Source organism: Suricata suricatta, chromosome 3 (genome assembly GCF_006229205.1).
Source record: "Suricata suricatta isolate VVHF042 chromosome 3, meerkat_22Aug2017_6uvM2_HiC, whole genome shotgun sequence".
Lineage (NCBI taxonomy): Eukaryota > Metazoa > Chordata > Mammalia > Carnivora > Herpestidae > Suricata > Suricata suricatta.
The window spans coordinates 18,346,618-18,355,188 of NC_043702.1; positions in this window are offsets into that span (position 1 = coordinate 18,346,618).

Sequence of the window (8,571 nt, forward strand, 5' to 3'; positions counted from 1 at the left end):
TCGTTTCTTCTGTGAAATGAAGGGCTCAGAGTAGCTAAGAGCTCCAAACATTAGGTGCCCAAGGAGGCCAGGCAGCTAAGATAAACTATGAGACACATGGGATGTAAGAAAAACAGCGTCAAACAACAGACGCCGAGCCTCAGTGTTGGGGGAGCAATAGGGAGTGGTGGAGACTGTAGTAAAACAAGGTCATATGCTCTGTCTGAAGAGGTTGGGGCCTATAGACTTCGGCCAGTTGTCATGTGGGGATGTGTGCCCGCTGTCACCATAGCTTCTGATTTGTCAAGGATACTGGACAATTTGGACTTTAATGCAACATAGGCTTTTTGAATCCTAGGCTCAAAAAGTGGAAAATATTGCATAATCTAAATGAAATATTCCTTTAGGGTAGCTTCTGCTTGGGGTTTATGAGTCTGTAACTTCTGGGTGAGTGGTGGGCGAGATTGTTCCGGCTCCTGATTGCTTCTCCTTGCCAGTCCCTGTGCCCACCCCACCACTTAGGCCCTTCTTCCATGCCCACTCCTGCCCTCTATCCTGCCCTTCTTCCAAGAAGATTTGAGACCAGTCTTTGGGGTTTCCAACTCCACAGTCTGAGACCTCAGGATCCAGAGAAAGCAGGTGCAAGCTCTCAGACCCAGACCTTAGTCAGGATATGATGTATTGCATCAAACATGTTAGCCAAGGCTGGGAGTCAGTCAGATGGGGGCGTTGTCATCCAGTTTCCTGGCTCCTGGTGGACTATGGAGTTTGGAGGGGCTGGACAAGTGGGGGTGCGGGGAGAAGGGCAAATAATGGGTCACAGGGGAGAGACGTCTCGTGTGTCACTGCAATCCTATTGCTTAAGATACCGCCACCATCTCACATTTCCTCATCACTACCTTGGGCTCACGTGGGGATGTCTGGGGTTGGGGGTGGGGTAGGATATTGTGATGGTTAATTTTATGTGTCAACCTGACAGGCTACGAGGGGCCTGGATACTTGGTCAAACTTTCAGGGTGTGCTCTTGGGGGTATTTTTGGAGAAGATTAACATTGAATCCATATGCTGAGTCAACCAGATTTCCCTCCCTAGTGAGAATGGGCCTCATCCAACCAACTGAACAGAACAGAAGGCTGAGTAAGGGAGAATTTGCTCTCTCTGTCTTTGAACTGGGATATTGGTCTTCTCCTGCCTTCAGGCGTGGCTTGGACTGGAACTGAGACCATGGCTCTCCTTGTTCTCAGTCCTTCAGACTTAGAACAGAATTACATATACCATTGGCTCTCTTGAGTCTCTAGCTTGTAGATCTTGGGACTCCTCAGCCTCTATACTCATGTGAGTTTCTTATCATTTATCTGTCTATCTATCTATATTTTCTATTGGTTCTGTTTCTTTTTTTTATGTTCTTTTTTATTTGTTTTTTTGAGAGACAGAAATAGCGCGAGCAGGGGAGGGTCAGAGAGAGAGGGAGATACAGAATCTGAAGCAGGCTCCAGGCTCTGAGCTATCTGTCAGCACAGAGCCTGACGCAGGGCTCGAACCCACGAACCGCGAGATCATGACCTGAGCTGAAGCCGGACACTTAACTGACTGAGCCACCCCGGCGCCCCGGATTCTGTTTCTTTGAAGAGCCCCAAGACACATGTCTTCCTATTTGCATCTTTTGCGAGCTTTTACTTATAGTTAGGACTCAGCGAGTAGGATTGCTTAATAACCCATCAGTACCCTGCACAACCACCACCTTCCAGAAGAGGTAATGTAGTGCAATGGCTAAAAGCAGAGCTTCTGGACAGGGTATCAGCAGGTGGGAGCTAAAGCTCCAGAAATCCACATCGCAGTCCCCTTGGATTTGGAGCCATTGCTGAGTACTAAACCCTGCATTACAAGGGCAAGATTTCATGAAGCCCAATTCACTCAAAATGTACCATAGACTTAAAAATAAATATAAAACTATAAATTTTTAGAAAAAAAGTAGGAGAAAATGTCAGGTTCTAGGATGAGACAAAGACTTGTTAGACTCTGCCAAAAGCATGACCCATAAAGGGAAAAATTGATAAATGGGACCTCATCAATATTACCAATGTTTGCTCCAGGAAGGATCCTTTTAAGAGGATGAAAAGACAAGCTAGAGACTCAGAGAAAATGTTTGCAAACCATATATCTGACAAAGGACTAGTATCTAGAAATAGAAAAATCTCTTAAAACTCAACAGTGAGGGCCCCCTGGGTGGCTCAGCTGGTTCAGCGTCTGACTCTTGATTTCTGCTCAGGTCATGATCTCACCATTTGTGAGCTCAAGCCCCATGTTGGGCTCTGGGCTGAAAGTGCAGAGGCAGTTTGGGATTCCCTCTCTCCTCCTCTTTCTCTGCTCCTTTCCCATTTGTTCTCTGTCTCTCTCTCAAATTAAATAAATAAACATTAAAAAATTAACAGTGAAAAGCCAAACAATCTGGTTAGAAATGGGCAAAAATCATGAACAGACATTTCACCAAATAGGATGTACAGATGGCAAATAAACTCATGGAAAGATGCCCAGCATCATTAGCCATTAGGGAAAGTCAAACTAGAATCATAATGATATATCGCTATGCTCCTAACAGAGTGGCTGAAGTAAAAAAATCACAATACCAAATATTGATGGGGGATGTAGGGAAACTATATCTTTCACATATTGCTCTCTGGAATGTAAAATGGTACAGCCATTCTGGAAGTAGTTTGGGACTCTCTTAGAAAAACTAAAGATGCAGGGTGCCTGGATGGCTCAGTTGGTTAAGCATCCAGCTCTTGATCTTGGTGCAGGTCATGATCTCATGGTTCATGAGTTTGAGCCCCATGACGGGCTCTGCCCTGAAAACATGGAGCTTGTTAGGATTCTCTCTCTCCCTCTCTCTCTGCCCCTCCACCACTCTCTCTCTCTTTCAAAAATAAATAATTTTTAAAAACCTTAAAGATATAACTGCCATATGGTCTAACAGTTGCATTCCTGGGCATTTTCCCCAGAGAAATAGTTTATGTTTATGCATAAATCTGCACACAAATATTTATAGCAGCTTTATTCATAATAGCCCAAACTGGAAGTAAGCTACATTGTCCTTCAACAAGTGAAGGGTTAACCAAACTGTGGTATATCTATACCATAGAATATACTCCTGGGCATTTTTCCCCAGAGAAACTAAAACTTATGTTCATACAAAAATCTGTTTAGGAATTGCAGCTTTATTTGTAATAGAACTAGCACTAACCCCGATGTCCTTCACCAAGAAAATGGTTCAACTAACTTCAGGGCAACCCATGGATTACGGCTCAGCAATAAAAGAAACAAACTATTGATACAATTACTTGGATGGATTTTCAGGAAATCATGCTCCATGAAAGAAGTCTATCTCAAGTTATATATTGATGTTATATACAAGGTTGTATACTGTATTGCTCCATTTATAAACTGGTTTTACAATAACAGAGTTTTGGAAGTGAACATCAGATTAATAGCCACCAGTGGGTACGGCGGAGGGTAGAGAGGGAAGTGGATGTGACTATGGAAGGGTAATTTGAAGGATCCTTTTGATGGTATGACTGTTCAAGTATCTTGACCTTGGTGGTGGTAATACAAACCTACACACATGATAAAATTGTATAGAACTTAACACACACACACACATACACACATACACATACACACACACACATGCACGCATATGCGCATGAATTAGTAAAAATGAGTAAAAACAAAACAGGAAATCTGACAAAGATCAGTGGATTGTATCAGTGTCAATATCCTGGTTGTATTGAAAGCACAGTATTTTAAAAAATTTTTATATAGTTTATTTTTGAGACAGAGAGAGACAGAGCATGAGTGGGGGAGGGGCAGAGAGCGAGGGAGACACAGAATCTGAATACAGACTCCAAGCTCTGAGCTGTCAGTACAGAACCTGATGCGAAGCTCGAACCCACAAACTACGAGACCATGACCTGAGCCGAAGTTGGACCCTTAACCGATGGAGCCACCCAGGCGCCCCGTTGAAAGCAGTTTTGAACCGATATTTGACAGATGTTCATAGAACATTTTCCACAGTCCCCAAAAGGCAGCAATAGCTCAAATGGCCATCAACAGATGAATAAACAAAATGTGGCATATCCGCACAATGGAACATTATTCAACCTTAAAAAAGAATGACATTCTGGTAGAAGCTATAATAGGATGAACCTTGAAAACATCATGCTAAGTGAAGAAAGCCAGACCCAACAGGACAAATATTGTATGATTCCACTTACTCGAGTTACTCAGAATAGACAAATTTATGGAAACAGAAAGTAGAATGAGAAATTCCAGGAGCTAGGGGAAGGGAGAAAAGGGAAGTTACTATTATTCAATGGGTACAGAGTTTTGTCTAGGGTGATTAAGTGTCCCGGAAATGGATGACGGTGATGATTACACAACAGTGTGAATATACTTAATATCACTGAATTGTACACCTAAAAATGATTAATAGGGCAAATTTATGTATATTTTGCTACCCCCAAAAACGTGGGAACAAATTCCTGGTTGTAATATCGTATAAGAGTTTTTGCAAGATGTTACCACTGGGACAAAGTGGGCAAAATGTACATGAGATCTCTCTGAATTATTTCCTACAGCTACGTGTGAATCTGCAATTATCTAAGTTTTTAAAACAGAGGAAAAAGATGGGGTTAATCGAATGAATATTATACTTCAATAAAATTGATTAAAAGTAAACCCACCAGAGTCTCTGGAATCAAATGGCCTGGGTTTGCATGTTGCTTACAGCTCTGTGACTTAGCCAAGTTTCTTAGGCCCTCAGTTTCCTCACCTGGAGAGTGGGGATAATTAAAGTGCTTACCCCTAACAGTTTCTGTGAACCCCAAGAAACCCACCTAGACCTCTGCAGTTAGTTGCTTTTTGTTTGTTTGTTTGTTTATTTATTATTGAAAGACAGAGAGATCACAAGCTGAGGAGGGACAGAGAGAGAAGAAGACACAGAATCTGAAGCAGGGTCCAGGCTCCGAGCTGTCAGCACAGAGCCCTATGCGGGGCGCGAACTCATAAACTGTGAGATCATGACCTGGGTCGAAGCCGGACGCTTAACTGACTGAGCCACCCAGGTGCCCCAGTTAGTTGCTTTTGTCAATTGGGTTCCAAAATGGCCTTGGTCACTCTCACTTCTTTGGAACTCCACATGCTTTTTCTGCTACAAATTTCCTGCCTGTGATGGTTTGCTTCTCAGTCTTGCCCACCAAAGCCTCTGGAGACAGTGGGACTCAAACATACGACATTTGTGATGATTGAATAACAGAGGACAATTCCATTCAATATATCATAAAACAAAATGAGAAAACTATCAAGCTGACTAAGAATAGGAGTTTTTTTTTTAATGTTTACTTATTTTTGAGAGAGAAAGACAGCATGAGCAGGGAAGGGACAGAGAGAGGGGGAGACCAGAATCTGAAGCAGGCTCCAGGCTCTGAGCTGTCAGCACAGAACCCGACGCAGGACTTGAACTCACGGACCGTGAGATCACGGCCTGAGCTGAAGTTGGACCTTAGCCAGCTAAGCCACCCAGGCACCCCATGAACAAATGGGTTTTATCATGAATACTGGTGTTGGGGGAACAGCAGACTCAACCAAAGGAAAGGAAGCACTTGACAGAGATTCAGAAGGCTATATATACATTACCAGCCCTGGGCTTATATTCTATTGTCGAATGTCAAAATGTAAGACGTTCTTATAGGACTCCACCTGTCTGTAGCATGCTTTTAGTTTATCTGCTCACCTATGGCTTCTGCCACTAGCCAGTTGCATGGTCTTGGCTTTAATCTTTCCCTCATCGGTAAAATGGGTACAATAATAGAACCTACCTCAGAGGGATATTGTGAGAAGCACACGAATTCTCATGTGTAGACGGATTAGAATAAAAAGTGTTATGTGGCACTTGCTCTTGTTATGTCTAATCATTTCCCTCTGCCTCCTTGGGCTCCCTTCACCAGGTCAAGTGCACATTAAACATTTCACTGTTTCATGTGTACATTTCCTTCTTAGCACTTTCCGTGGTCTGCACTCACTTTCATCCATGGGATCCTTGACTCCTGTCTCTTCTCTTCTAGGCTGACTGTGTGCCATGCGGGGAGGGGCTGGCCCTAACCCTCCCGGAGCGTCCCCAGATCCCAGTCCAGTGCTTGTTGCTTCAATGTTTGTTTTTCCTTTGTTCAGAGACACATGTGTCTTGTATTATGAAACAAGAGAAAGGGGTCATAGAAGTTCAAGGGACAAATGATACGATCTAAAAGCAAACCCGTGTTGAGAGGGATGTCACAGAGCAGGCTGGGGAGTGGTGGGCTCCTTTGTAAGTTGCCTGACACAGGGAGCTCAGCAGAGGAAGGACCTCTGTGGGTCAAATGTCGCTGCCCTCCCCCCTTCCTGCTGCCGCAGAGCATCAAGGACTGAAAGGACTTTCAAGATCTCTGTGGGAATGCTCTGGGTGCACGGGACTGAGCGACCTCAGTTTCAGTTCTCCACAGATGAAATGAACTTGCCAGGGCCTGGGGCGGGGGTAGGAGGGCCCCCCTGCGATCCAGCCATGCCTATCTCACCATGACTGAGCACTCTGGAACCCAGCCTCTCCTGCCCTATTGTGTTCCAGTCGTCCTGGCCTTCTGGTTGCCATGCTCAAGGGTCCCTGCACTTGCTGTTCCGTCTGCCTTCGATGCTTTTCCCACAGCTCTTCACAGGTCTGACCCCTTGTCATTCATTCAGGTCCCAGATCAAGTGAGATGCCAGGAAGGCCCTTCCTGAAGTCTCAGCCCACAATCCTCCAACCTTGAGTCACTCTCTACCCACGACTTGGCTTTATTATTATTTTAAAAGATATTCTCTCTTTTTAAAGTTGATTCACTTATTTTGAGGGGGTGGGGAGGAGCAGAGAGGGAGAGAGAGAATCCCAAGCAGGGTCTGCGCTGTCAGTGTGGAGCTGGACGTGGGGCTCAATCTCATGAACTGCGAGATTATGACCTGAGCAGAAATCAAGAGTTGGACGTTCAACTGACTGAGTGACCCAGGTGCTATTTTTTTTCATAAATGTCTGAAATCGCACATATGAAATTACTTCTTGTGTTTATTACCTATCTCCCCATGTGACCTGTAAGCATCATGAGGACGGGGACTTTGTCTTGTTGTTGCTGATTTCCCACTGCCCAGAACAATCCCGGCACGTGGAAGGGACCCAATATTTGTTGGTCTAAGTACCTGGTTGAATGAAGAGACCTCACACTCCAGAGCTGTTGCTGTATGCTAGCCACTAGCCACATGTGGCTAAATTGAAATTAAAATTAAAATAGGGGTGCCTGGCTGGCTCAGTCAGTAGAGCATGCAACGCTTAATCTCACGGACGTGAGCTCAAGCCCCTTGTTGGGCGTGGAGCCTATTTAAAATAATAAAAATAATAAAATTAAGGTAAAACTCTAGTTCCTCAGTCATATTAGCCACATTTCTAGTACTTCATGGCCACTTCATGGCAGTCTAGTGACTGCCCTATTGGACATTGCAGATACAGAACATTTCCATCACTGTAGAAAGTTCTGTCGCACAATGCTGGGCTAGACCATAATGTTTTTTTAATTTTTTATGTTTTTTATTTATTTTTGAGAGAGAGACAGCTCGAGCAGGGGAGGGTCAGAGAGAGAGAGAGACACAAAATCCGAAGCAGCCTCTAGGCTCTGAGCTAGCTGTCAGAACAGGCCTACATGTGGGGTTTGAACCCACAAACCATGAGATCATGACCTGAGCCGAAGCCAGACGCTTAACTGACTGAACCACCCAGGCGCCCCTAGACCATAACTTTTGTACTTTTACTCCTCACTCGTGTCTTTTTCTTTGCCTGGAATGTTCTATCCGATCCTTAATAAAAATCTTACACATGTAGAATTTGGGAATGTTAAAACAAATAAACAAACCTTAAAATCAGTTCAACAATTACACCAAATGTATCCTAAAGTATTTTTGATTCATGCCAAGATTTAGCTACAAAGATGTTCAACGCAACACTGTTTATAACAGCCCCTCCCAAACCCCAGAAAAAAACCCCAAAAAGCAGGCTGTGGGGGTGGAGGGAGGAGATTAGTCAAATTATGGTAGAGCCATTAAAATAGATGACTACTGAGTTGCCTGGGTGGCTCAGTTGGTTAAGCATCTGACTTTAGTTCAGGTCAGGGTCTCACAGTTCGTGAGTTCAAGCCCTGCATCAGGCCCTGTGCTGACAGCCTGGAGCCTGCTTTGGATTCTGTGTGTGTCTCTCTCTGCCCCTCCCCTACTCATGCTCTGTCTCTCTCTCCTTCAAAAATAAACATAAAAAAAATAGATGACTGTGTAATGGCATGGAACTCCTTTCAAAATATATTGTTAAATGAAACAAAGGCACTTATGATACAGGAAAAAAGTTACAAAACACAAGGAGATTGGGGTCAGAAGTTTCCAGCTTTATCTACAAAGTTTGAAACTTGTAAAGAATATAATTAAGAATGTAATTATCAGTCAATGGGCATTTGTTACTGTATGATTTCATTTTTGTTAAAAAAAAAAAAA